General features: G+C 41.7%; 1 protein-coding gene across 7 annotated transcripts in view; it reads left to right on the forward strand.

Annotated features, from left to right (window-relative positions):
- Nucleotides 1-12,640, forward strand: part of LARGE1 (LARGE xylosyl- and glucuronyltransferase 1) — a 498,136-nt gene that overhangs the window by 251,750 nt on the left and 233,746 nt on the right. The window lies entirely within an intron of this gene.

A 12,640-nucleotide genomic window follows, 5' to 3' on the forward strand; every position in this document is an offset into this window, starting at 1 on the left:
GTGAAAATGCCATTAACTTAAGTGGGGTCAGGTTTTCTCCCTCTGTGGTGTATGATTTCAACAGAACTGGAAGGTTAGATATAGCCTAATGTATACACTACGGTTTTTAATAAGAAAAATGTGCTCTAATCAGAATCTGTCAATATGTTGGCCAGCTCTGGCATTTTTTGGCTTTCTCTTTAGAAATGGAGATTTGTAAATATGTTTGCAAATTTATTTCAGTTTCCAAGAGCACTTACTGTTTATGTTTGGGTGGTGCTGTCAGAGGTAATACAGCCAGTCACAATCCAGTTCACTTAATTTTGTGCACCATCTTTTTGTTTCCTATTCTGGCTTGCTTTTCTTCTTTTTGTCACCTTAAAAGTCATATTTCACCCCTCTGATATCATAGCTGTGAAATGTAGCTTGCTCTTTGCATCACAGCTATGAAGTGATTTTACTTTTGCTAGCTATTTGTGAGACTTTTTGCTGTATCTGCTAGATGATGATCTGTTATGACATTTTTCTTCATAAGGAAAGAGGGGGAGCTCACTCAGGAATTATTTTGTCTTTTCTCACAAGTGAAGATAAATGTCATAACAGAGATCAGCCATCGTGTATTCTGAATGTGCAGTTATTTGCATTTTTCTCTCGCTGTTCTTCAGGACTGAAGTGGCTTAATGACAGGTGCAACGAATGAAAAGTGATGGAAATGAGTGGGGAGAATAGCAAGTTCTGAATACTAGAAGACTATTAATAACTTATTCTCTATTCTGTCACCTTTGAAATAACACAGGTGTATGTTAAATTAAAAAAAAATAAACTTGTGGTATTTCCATTTGTATTATGCCTGTATAATATATTTTTTTTATAAAGTAGTGAGGTTGTGTTTCTAGAGAGCTAGATTTTTTTTGTATATGCATATTAGTACTGCAACTCCCTTACTGAGCAGTAGCAGACTTGCTGGCTTTGCAGGTCACTTTCCTGCTGGAAGATGAGTCAGTCACGTAAAATCTGGGTATTTCCTTAATTTAACTTGCATATACACTGTAAATAAAACCAGTCCTTGAGTAGAGATGGTTTGTCAGCATATGGGCAATCCCCTCTTTTAGAAATCTCAGGGACAACACCTATACATATTTCAGAGGCTGCAGTGTTGTCTTAAGAATTAACTCCAGATAGAAACATTAAGGCACAGAGCAAACTTTCCTGTTGTTTCAACACCACCCAACACAATCTGTATAAAAAAACTTGCAGTGATTGAATGAAGAATGCTTGCATGCGATGGCCAAACAACAACAAAAAAACCTTACAAAAAAACCCCTATGTGTAACAGCATAGTCTCACGACAACCACCATAACAATATATATAGGCATGGACATTAGTCCTCCACAGTTAAGTGGAAACTACCGGTTGTAAGCCTTTTTCAGAGATGTTGACCACCCACATCTCATCCATCAGACCTCTGTTTTGCATCCCTTGCTCTTGGCTTAGCCAAAATCAGCCTAACTCATCTCAGGCTTCACATGTCTCATCTTAGGGTAAAATATTTCTGGAAAGTTTTAAGCAGCCCACACAAAGTTTACAGAGATGAGTACAGTATATGTTTCAGATATAATTTGACATCCCTGTGTGGGTGGAGAACAGCAGGAATCGAGCCCTGGATTGGATCTAAAAGCACTCGCCTGTGCAGTCTGAGTTAAAGGACCCAGGTATGCTCAAGGAAAGGCTGTAGTGATGGACTCATTAATCTCGATGGTCCAGCCATACTGGAGGACAGAGAGCCACACTGTTTAAACTTGGGTTACACAAAGATCTTCCTACTGTTTTATTGGGGTTTTTTTTGGGGTGGAGAGCGAGGGTTAGTTCTCTTATTCCTGAAGTAAATGTATGTACACATGTCAATTCTCCTGTGTTGCTATGAGCATTAGGTAAGTCTTCTATACATTTTATAGTGTTGTAATTGGACTGGTTGGAGATCTTCCCAAATTTTTAAATTAAAGTTTTGATTAAATAAACATTTTTACAAAAGGTATATGCTTTCCTTTAAAAAAAAACGGAAAAAATTTTCATTGGGAAAATCCCAAACCCCAAAATAAGTAATTTTTCTTTTTCTTTTTCTTTTTCTTTTTCTTTTTCTTTTTCTTTTTCTTTTTTGATGGCAAGCTGAAATTTTCCAGAAAAAAATAACTTAATATTGAAACCGGTCTAATTGTTATGTAAACTGAAGGTGGTGCTACCTAAATAACAAAATGTGGATGACTCGACATATAAAAATGTCCACATACATTGTACACATCTCATTTTGAAGCACAGTTTGCAAAGGGGACATGACCATGATGGTGGAGTGGCTATCTGAGAAACATACAGAAGGCAGGTGTTTCCAGTCTGGAGGAAAGAGAAGATGGAAAGGCACATGGGGAGGACAAGCAGGTCAGTATTATGAAGGGGAAAAGAAAGTTACCTGTGGCAGTTAGAGGACATCTCGGAAGCAATGGACTGCATCTATGTTGAGTTTGTTGAGTTCCTGCATGGTTTGCAAGGTCTGGAGGGTCTCTTACCAGAGAGCAATTCTTAAGCATTTTTCAGAATATAAGGAAGTTCCCAGTTTTCCTTCATTGAAAGGCACTGTCCCTTACTTCAGCAAAAGTACCTTCAACAATGGTATCTATTTGGATATCTCGCCTATGTATTGGCCTATCTTTTGAATGTTTGGGGTTTCTGTATAAAGTACAATCCTTTATTTGGAATTTCCAGACTATAACATGTATGTTTTTGGAAACAATGGCAGTATTCTTGCTAAGGGTGTTTTGGCTGAATTTGAGTGATAAAGAGTATTTACCTCTTGCATATAGGTCAACAGGTTTTTGCATTAGCATGTATATGTCTGTATGTTTAAGTGTAGATTTTTATTTTTCATGAATGGCTGGCATGATTAGTATAGGAAAGCATATGCAAAATAGACCCTCTCACCGAAATTCCCTAAATGTAAGTGCTGTACAATCAGGAAATGCATTCTCTAGTCTTCATTGTGGCTACAGCAGGGAAAGTGCGCTTTACATATGCAAATACTGCTCAGAAGTTTAACTTAATTATCAGCTGGAGTCTCTATTGATGAGCAGCTGAGCCAACTCATGAGCAGGAGATTCTGAATTAACTATTACTAGGCCCTGAGTTAGCATTTTTGTCAGTTGCTTGCAGTTACTCTTGTGGCAGTTCTAGAAAACAAAAGTTATCTGTAACAGCCTTTTATGAGCTTGAAAATATTATTTTCTTACTAGTGTTGTACTCTTGAAAAATATTAGAACAGGGTTAGGGTTTTTTCTCCTTTTGCCTCTCTCCTCCCCCCCCCCCCCCGCCTTTTTTTAAAAACCGAGTAGAAGCCAGTACAGAACAGTTCTACTCCTTTGCTCCCCAGTGTTGTTAATGGTACCACCTGCAGTATTTACAGCTATAAGGAAAAAGAGGCATTGATTGCACTTAGGCACATGCTTAACTTCAGACAGATTTAAGCACCTGGAGGTGAGCATGCATTTTGCAGACTAGAGTTGGACTGATGAATAAGAGCTATAGTTGGCGCTACTTTCATGTAAATGGTCACACCTATAAATGGGTGTGACCAGAAGCTACAGTTCTGGGACCACCACTACAGAAGGGATGTGGACACATTGGAGAGGGTCCAGCGGAGGACAACCAAAACGATTAGGGGTCTGGAGCACATGACCTATGAGGAGAGACTGAGGGATTTGGACTTATTTAGTCTGCAGAAGAGAAGAGTGGGGGGGTGGGGGGGGATTTGCTAGCCTCCCTCAACTTCCTGAAGGGAGGTTCCAAAGAGGAAGGAGGGAGGCTGTTCTTAATAGTGACGGATGGCAGAACAAGAAGCAATAGTCTCAAATTGCAGTGGGGAGGTCTGGGTTGTATATTAGGAAAAACTATTTCCCTAGGAGGGTGGTGGAATGGGTTATCTAGGGAGGTGGTGGAATCTCCATCCCTAGAGGTTTTTAAGTCCCGGATTAACATAGTCCTGCCTGGGATGATTTAGTTGGGGTTGGTCCTGCTTGGGTGGGGTAGGGAGCTAGACTTGATGACCTCCTGAGGTCTCTTCCAGCTCTAGGATTCTATGATTCTATGAAATGGTGAGGTTGCTGGCACAAGGGTGATGTATCCATGTGATGAATGCCAAAAAAGATGCAGTTCTTTCACACTAAATCTTAAAATTATTAGTTGCTTTTATCTTCCCTTCTTCTCCCATTATAAACCAATGAAATCCAGCTGGCTACAGCATTTTCCCTGCAGAATCATAAAGTGAGTATTTATAGTGAGTGTGCTTTATTGTTCACTCCACATTGCAATATAGCATTGCCAGTCCTCCAGGATTGGCCTCGGGTTTCCCAAAATCAGCATCAATCTCCCGGTGACTATAGAAAACAGTCCTAGGGAGTTTAATAGGATGTTTTAAGAAAATGACACTGTCATGTTGGGGGAAAAAAAATTCCCAGAAGAACTTAAGTCAGCGTTCACAACCCTATTCCTATATCCCTTCCACAACTTCTCCCTCTTAGTTAGAAGTATAATTATCCCAGGAGAATAGGCATATACTGAATTCCAGGCAACCACATTCTGCCACGTTGAGGTATTGGTTTAAGTTTTCTTCACAGTGCTATGACTTGTTGCCAATTTTCAGAAAATGGTTGTAATTGCATTTCATTTACTGTGTAGCCCAGGAGATTAGTAATGAGACATGGAGCATTTTCAGTTCAAGATGGCTGCTCCTTACTCAGAAATGGTTGGTAATGGTCAAAAGCCATTACCCTTTGATGGCTGTTCTTAGTCTGCATTTTAGTAGGCAAGTGCCCATATCTGCACTGCACCAGAACTCTAAATACGATACGCAATTTGAACTACGCAAATTGCATATTTTATTTCAATGCTATTTTGATATAGCTTATTTAGTCGTTTGGATCTGTCTACACTGCACCAAATTTCAAAATAAAGTGCTACTCCGAAATGTCCCTTATGCCTCATAGAATGAGGTTTATAGGGGTGTCGGAATAGTGAGCCTGAAATAACGGGATAGGTATTTTGGGATACTTCTGGATATAGAAATTCTAGCCTCAAGGGCCACCAGGCTGTGATCTTTCACCAAGAACATTTTAAAAAGGAGAAAATCCCTCTAGTGCCATTAGAGAAAGCACTCCCCTCAAGTGTTATCCAGAAACATCGTTTGCCAAAAAAAATCAACATTTTTGCTGGAGTGGGGCTTGGAAAAAATAATGATTCATCAAGCAAACAGATGCTTGATTTAAAACCTAATAGGTATTAACACATTGTTTTCCCCAAGCTTCTCTCCTGATCTTGATAATGTGTTATCTTTGCCAAAGTCCCCTCTTGATAACATGTTATCTTTGTCAAGCCAAGTTCCTGATAAAATCTTACTTTCTCTCAGTGCCCATCCTGATAAAACCTTATATTTTTTTGGCTCTGCTTCTTGAAGAAATAAGGGAGATGGTATTTTTAGTCCTTTTCTTGGGAAACATGAATTTCACTAGGTAATGAAAGCAGGAAAAGGAAGATGAGGAGGAAGACAGAAAGTGGGGGGGAAAGGCTAATTATAGGCAAAGAAATTAAGGTACAGGCAGTCCCCGACTTACGCGGATCCGACTTACGTCGGATCCGCACTTACGAACAGGGCTTTCTTGCCCCGGAAGTCGGGGCGAGAAAGCCCTGTTCATAAGCTGCTCCGGTGCCCCTGGTCTGCTGGAGACCGTCTCCAGCAGACCAGGGGCACCGGGCGGGTTCCCGCGCTTCTGAGGCTTTGCCAGAGCAAAGCCTCAGAGGCGCGGGGAACCGCCGCTGCTGCCGCTTCAATCTGGGTGCCTGTGGTCTGCTGGGGACAGTCCCCAGCAGACCACAGGCTCCCGGACTGAAGCCGCAGCCGCGGCGGGGTCCCTCCCTCTGAGGCTTTGCCAGAGCAAAGCCTCAGAGGCTCTGCTCCCCGTGTCCCTGGTCTGCTGGGGGGGGGGCCACAGCTAGTGTGCTCCCCCCCCCCCCCCCAGCAGACCAGGCTTTTGTTTTGGACTCTGGGGCAGAGCAGCTGGGGCGCTGCCGATTGGTCCTGCAGCGCCCGCTCTGGGCACTACTGGACCAACCCGGCAGCACCCCAGCTGCTCTGCCCCAGGTCCTGATTCAGCCGCTGCTGGTCAGTTTCAGCAGCGGCTGAATCAGGACGCCTGGGGCAGAGCAGATGGGGTGCTGCTGGGTTGGTCCAGTAGCACCCAGGAGCGGCGCTACTGGAGCAACCCAGCAGCACCCCAGCTGCTCTGCCCCAGGCGTCCCCAAGTCAGCTTCTGCTGAAACTGACCAGCACTGACTACAGGAAGCCCCAGGCAGAGTTGCTCTGCCCCGGACTTCCTGGAATCAGCTGCTGATCAGTTTCAGCAGCAGCTGACTTGGGGACGCCTGGGGTTCTTAAGTTGATTCTGTATGTAAGTCAGAACTGGCGGTCAGTTTCAGCAGTGTCTGAATCTGGACGCCAGTTCCGACTTACATACAGATTCAACTTAAGAACAAACCTACAGTCCCTATCTCGTACGTAACCCGGGGACTGCCTGTATATTAGTGTATGTTGGCTCTTGTTTTTAATTTACAAATGAAATGGGAATCTTAACATTTAGTTAGGAAGTTTATCTACAGAAAATGAATACTTGTACATGAACCAATGCCACGTTCAGAAGAAAACACACAGTATTGTAACTACTATAGCTGTGCAGTGCTGTGGCATACCAAATCTCTCTCTTACTTGCCATGACTTAGAAACAAATGCTGAAAGTGCATCAGCAGCTAAGCTTATAGGTGTTACTCTTGGTGAATCCCCAGAGCCACTCAAACATAAGGCTAAAGTTAAGGGAGTATGTCAGTAGGCGATGGCACAAAAAGGGAAAAGTTGCAGATGCTCTAGGTTCAGTGGCTTAAATAGTTACAGGTTAAAGAAAAGTATAGATATTCTTTTTGGGATCCCTGAAGCATAATCTGTTGAGGGTTCTGGGGTGCCCTTTCCAGTACAATCTTATATTAAAAACAAGGAAAAAGTTGTAGGTTTCACGGTGTATGCCCTTAGAACCTCTCTGCACCATCTCTCTGCCCCAGACGTTGTTACTTTTCTGTGAGTTCCTCATAGACCTGTATCTATGTGCAGTATACACAAGCCATGCCTTATTCTCCTGCAGTTCCCGTGCTCCTGCTTCAGCCTGCTCTATACATAGTTCCCCTTGACTCCAGTCTCTGTTCCTCCTGGCTTGCTGTGCTTCTCCAAGTGCCAGGTTCCTAGGTCACTTCCCTCAAGTGTGACTCGGTCAGTAACTTTCCACAGCACTTCTGTCCCCTCCCTCACTAGTCAGAGGAAGGGGTGGTTCCCGTGTGAACCTAGAATCTCATAGATGAGTGGGGATGAGGTTCACACAAATAATAATTTCCTGCTTAGCAGATTCATCATGCTATGTGTAGTGGGATTCTCCTTTGGCCCATTAGATTGACATAAACTGTTTCTGTATTTTACGTAGTAACCCTCAACCTTTCTCAATTTAATACCCCAAGCCCCAGTTGGGTAATGCAAGAATTAAACTTGCTCAAAATATTAATTTGTCTGTGTTGTACACATGTATTATGATACTTAATGGCCTGACCAAGTACTATTTTTTCAATGTAACTGTGTGTCATTCCACACAGGAGGGATAGTGCCCAGAGCATGAATTGGAGCTGAGTTGTGAATGATGTCATTGGTAGTTGACTCCCTACATCATTTGTTGCTGAAGTAGGAAGATGTTTACTCTTTGTAGTACTGGGAAATGTGGGTGGAGGCCTTACCCTTCAAGTAAGGGGGAGGAGCCACTAAGTCCAGGTTACAGTTAATTTCTGGGCACAATAAATGAAAAAACAAAACAGGAGGAGTGAGATCAGAGGTAAAGAATCAAAGATTCAGAGGTGGACAACAAGCAGAGAGCCCTTCTTCCTAAAAGGTGGCCTTTCTTCCTAAAAGGTGTCCAAGAATCCAGTGGACGCCACCCGGGTAAACTGTCCAGAGACTGGTGTGGACAGACAATTGGAAATATACCCTACAGTTGCAGAGCACACCTCCTTCCTCCATTCAACATCCTCCTCTTGGTATGATGAATGGCTGTTTTGGCTAGTGCCAGGAGGAGGTTGATGAGGTGATTCTGAGTGTTTGTGGGGTCACAGTGATCAGGAGGTGCAGGAAAAACTGCAACCAGAACCACAGTAAGAGGTTCTGGAGGAGTCAGAAGACTCTATGTAGATGTGGGTCTTGGTTGCCCAATTGCTGCAAAAGGGACAGATGTTAGGGGAATTCCTGAACTTTGCCAAGTACACTCATATGCCTACAATCCCATGAAGGACCAGCAACTAATATCCTTGATGGTCTTGTGGGCCACACACACAAGCAGCCTTTGGACCAGAGTTTGTCCACCTCTGGGATAGATCTTATTAGCCCAGATGGTCAGGGATGGAACTCCATGGTCTGATGTCCCATAGCCTTTGACTGTCAAATACTGGGAATGGACAACAGGGAATGGATCACTTTATAATTGCCCTGTTCTATTGATACCAGTATGGTCATTATGTTGTTAAATTCTTAACATCTTTGATCTTCAGTTTCCCCATCTGTAAAATGAGGATAATCCTATATAATTTTTTACTCTTAATATATTTTTAAGGATTCATTAGGGGTTAAGTAATGGGAAACAGTTTGTGATCTACTGTTCCTACCGTGATAAGCCTCTGCCTTCTGGCTACCATGCCATTATTTCTCCAATTTCAGTATGTAATTTGTGATCTATATGTAGTGAAATTTATCAAGTCATTTTTTATATTCTTGGTACAGCTTTAATATCTCGGAATAATTGGGATAAAGGACTTGACACCAGTATAAAAAAAAGACTAAGCCTGCCAAGGACCAAACATGGAGCAGCAGTCCCCAAAATACATAGCTTTATTAATATTTATTAATATCTATTACAGCATTCAAAGGCTTTTTAGTTAATTCACAGAATGGTGTCTGGTTCCTTGTATTCTTACCTGGACTAAACTCAGACAGTCCTTATTATGTATGATTTGATTTTACTTCGATTTAGATTAAATAAAAAAGCCATATATCAGCTAGGAGCATCCTGGCAGCTTATTTAACTGTAAAACTAAAGTGCTGTACAACCAATTCAACCCTTCTACCAAGCAGCATACTTGATAAAATACTAGTGCTTCCTTATCAGCCTGTACCTAAGTCCATCTTTCTTTAAAGGCCAGGTGAAATAAGTATACAGAACATTTAGTAACATTATGCATTTTTGTTTGAAACATTAGTTCAGTCCACAGCAGACTGAGAAGAGCTTCAAAATAATCTCTCAAAATTGGGGAGTGGGCAACTAAATAGCAGATGAAGTTCAGTGTTGATAAGTGGAAAGTAACCATACTGGAAAATGTAATCCCAACTATACATATAAAATGATGGGGTCTAAATTAGGTGTTATTCAAGAGAGATATCTTGGAGTCATTGTGAATAGTTCTCTGAAAGCATCAAAAGGGGGATATAATACATGACTATAAAATCATGACTGGTATGAAGAAAATAAATAAGAAATAGTTAATTACTCCTTTCCACAAGAATTAAGGGTAACCAAATTAAATAAATAGGCAACAGGTTTAAAACAAATAAAGTGAAGCATTTCTTCACACAGCACACAGTCAACCTGTGGAACCACCTGCCAGAGGATGTTGTGAAGTCCAGGACTTCAAAGGGGATTTAAAAAGGACGAGATAAATGTATGGAAGATAGGTTTGTCAATGGCTATTAGCTAAGATGAGCAAGGATGGTCTACCTAGCCTCTGTCCGGGCTGGGAATGGATGACAAGGAATGGGTCACTTGATGATTACCTGTTTTGTTCATTTCCTCTGGGGCACCTGGCATTGGCCACTATCAGAAGACAGGATCTGGGCTAGACACACCTTTGGTATAACCCAGTATGGCCGTTTTTAGAACATTGTTGTTGACATTTCTAATGGGCCCGTCAAATGGATATGGAGGTTAAGCCCATATATGAAATTACTCTGCAACATTAGAAAACTTCTCGGGTTCATGTCTAATTATAGGTGGGCTGAAGCCAGTGTCACTGCAAGTATTCATCCAGACAAGAATACTTATCCTGCCAACCTTAAGCATTCAAAAATCATGAATTTGGCTTACAAATCCTGTTTTTTTTTTTAATTTGCTTTCTGGTCTGAGCCTTTAGGTCAAATTGTTTCATATTTTCAGGCTTTTCATTGTACCCATGAGTGCTAGAAGCTTAGTTTCTTTTAAATGAATGATAAGATTTTCAGAGTCACTTGCCTCCAAGTATTGGGGTTTTAAGAAAAACACCATCTCTTGCAAGACTTGTGAGAGAACCACAAGGTGGAAACAATACTGTACAGAGGGAATCGATGCAGTAGCCCTGGTGAGATTTTTGGAGAAAAGCTTCTCTGTATTTAACACTTTCTGTGTAGAATTTCATATGAAATAGCTAGACTTGGCAGGATTTGATTTAAATCAGTAGATTTCAGTAAACATCTATTTCAGCTGACACTGAAATCAGTGAAAAGATTGATTGGTAGCAGTCAGCAAAAGTGCAGCCTCCTTCCATTGCCCCATAGGGATTGGGTGTCACCAGCCCTGAAGCAAAAAAACAGCAAAAATTTTCAAATGATGAGAAAAATATTTTTGCTGGTTTTTTTTTCACATTTTGGATAGTTCTAAACAATAGGTAGTTTTGCTGATATTGTATTTTTGTATTGGTTATTCATGAAGGACGTGAGGGTCCAGTGAAAAGAAAAGGATGTGATCTGTAAAAGTTGTCATAATGCAGTGGTCCACAACGCGGTGCCCGTGGGTGCCATGGCGCCCGCTGGGACATTCATGTGCACTCGCCTAGTTACCAGGGCCAGCCCAAGCCATTCTTGCACCCCGGGCGCCTGGCGCATGCGCGATCCTGCTTTTGGGCGTGCGGTGCATGCGCAGCCCCGCGCCCGGCAGCCCCAAAAGGTTGGGGACCACTGTCATAATGCATATTCACAAGGGGACAGGTTAAAGCTTCTCGGGCATTTCCTGTTGTCTAGTTGGTTTTGCTACCTTAAGAAAACTTTTTGTTTTGTTTGTTAAAAATAACTATTTGTGATGTTTCAGCAAGTTACAAATATCAACAAACAGACATCAAATTTCTGTGTCTACACATTTTTACAAACTAAGGGTACATCTAGACTACATGCCTCTGTCGCCAGAGGCATACCTGGAGGCATACCTGGGTGGTCGACAAATACCTTTGATGTCGACACCCGCGCGTCCAGACTATCGCGCTGAGCCGACAAACAGCTGATTAGCTGTTTGTCAGCTCAGCGCAGCAGCCATGTAAATTTAAATGAAGCGGCGATTATTTAAATCGCCGCTTCATTTTCCTATATCTGGTAGCCTAATCTACATGCCTCTGGCGACAGAGGCATGTAGTCTAGACGTACCCTTAATCGTGCCTATCACTCTTATTTATATTTTAAAAAATCAAACAGGGGTTTTTTTAGGATGGTAACTTTTTATAGAAGTGCATGCCTATGTGTGTGTGTGGTGTATATCTGTGCAACAGTGGAGGCTCGAAAAGTGGTTCTCGTTTCTACAGTAGTTTTTCATAACCTCAGTTTGAGGAGTTTAGCATTGATCAAGTAAGAAAGAAACAGAAGGCTGAAGCAGGAAAAGAACAACTTTTTGCAGCGGAAACTGTATGATTTTCTTTTTCTAAGCCACTCACGAATTGGTCTGATAAAGCCAGTATGATTGGGCACAGTGAGGGGGCTTGTTAAACAGTGCAACCTTTTTAAATGCATGTGGGTGGAAAGTTTATTTTTGAGAAGTACTCGGTACATGGCATTTGCCCATCATCCTCATTGCAGTGACGTGTTGTAAGCTTAGGCCTTTTTAACTGCAGACTGTCTCACTTCTCTGTGGACAACTGTAGCCATTCATTTTATTGGTCTCCATTTAATTTTAACTGAAAATTATTTAACACTGTTTGTTTTTCTTCAGTCACCTCTCAGACATTTGCCTTGAATATAGTGCTCTGTCAAAAGTTATTTAGAAAAACGTTGCTTTCACTAGCAGACGGGCTGCCTCTCTCCATTTTCTTTCTCTAAACCCTTGTAGCAACAATAACACACCTGGAACAGATGGCGGAATGATCCTCTCTTGGGTATATTATATGTAATTATACTTTCCTGTTCATGTGTCTTAGGTCTCTCCTGAGTGATGTAAATCACTCTGTCACACATGAAATCATTCAGGGTCAATTTTTGGCACGATTTGACACTGGAAATGTTGCAATTTGGGGTGAGGGAGGGAGAAATGGGAAAAAAACTCTGTCTCATGCATTTAAAAAAAAATTCTTCCCCCACTGCATGTCAGTTGTCATTTCCTCTAACAACACATCGATTGTCATTATATTAAATCCTCGTGTTCCTCATTGTCTTCCAGTTCAGGGCCTGATTCTGGCAAAGGTCCCTGTCCCAGACAAATATGCTCATCTTTACGCATGTACTTAAGTTCCCTTGAAGTTAATGGGACTTGAAAT

This window comes from Pelodiscus sinensis, chromosome 1 (genome assembly GCF_049634645.1).
Source record: "Pelodiscus sinensis isolate JC-2024 chromosome 1, ASM4963464v1, whole genome shotgun sequence".
Taxonomy (NCBI): domain Eukaryota; kingdom Metazoa; phylum Chordata; order Testudines; family Trionychidae; genus Pelodiscus; species Pelodiscus sinensis.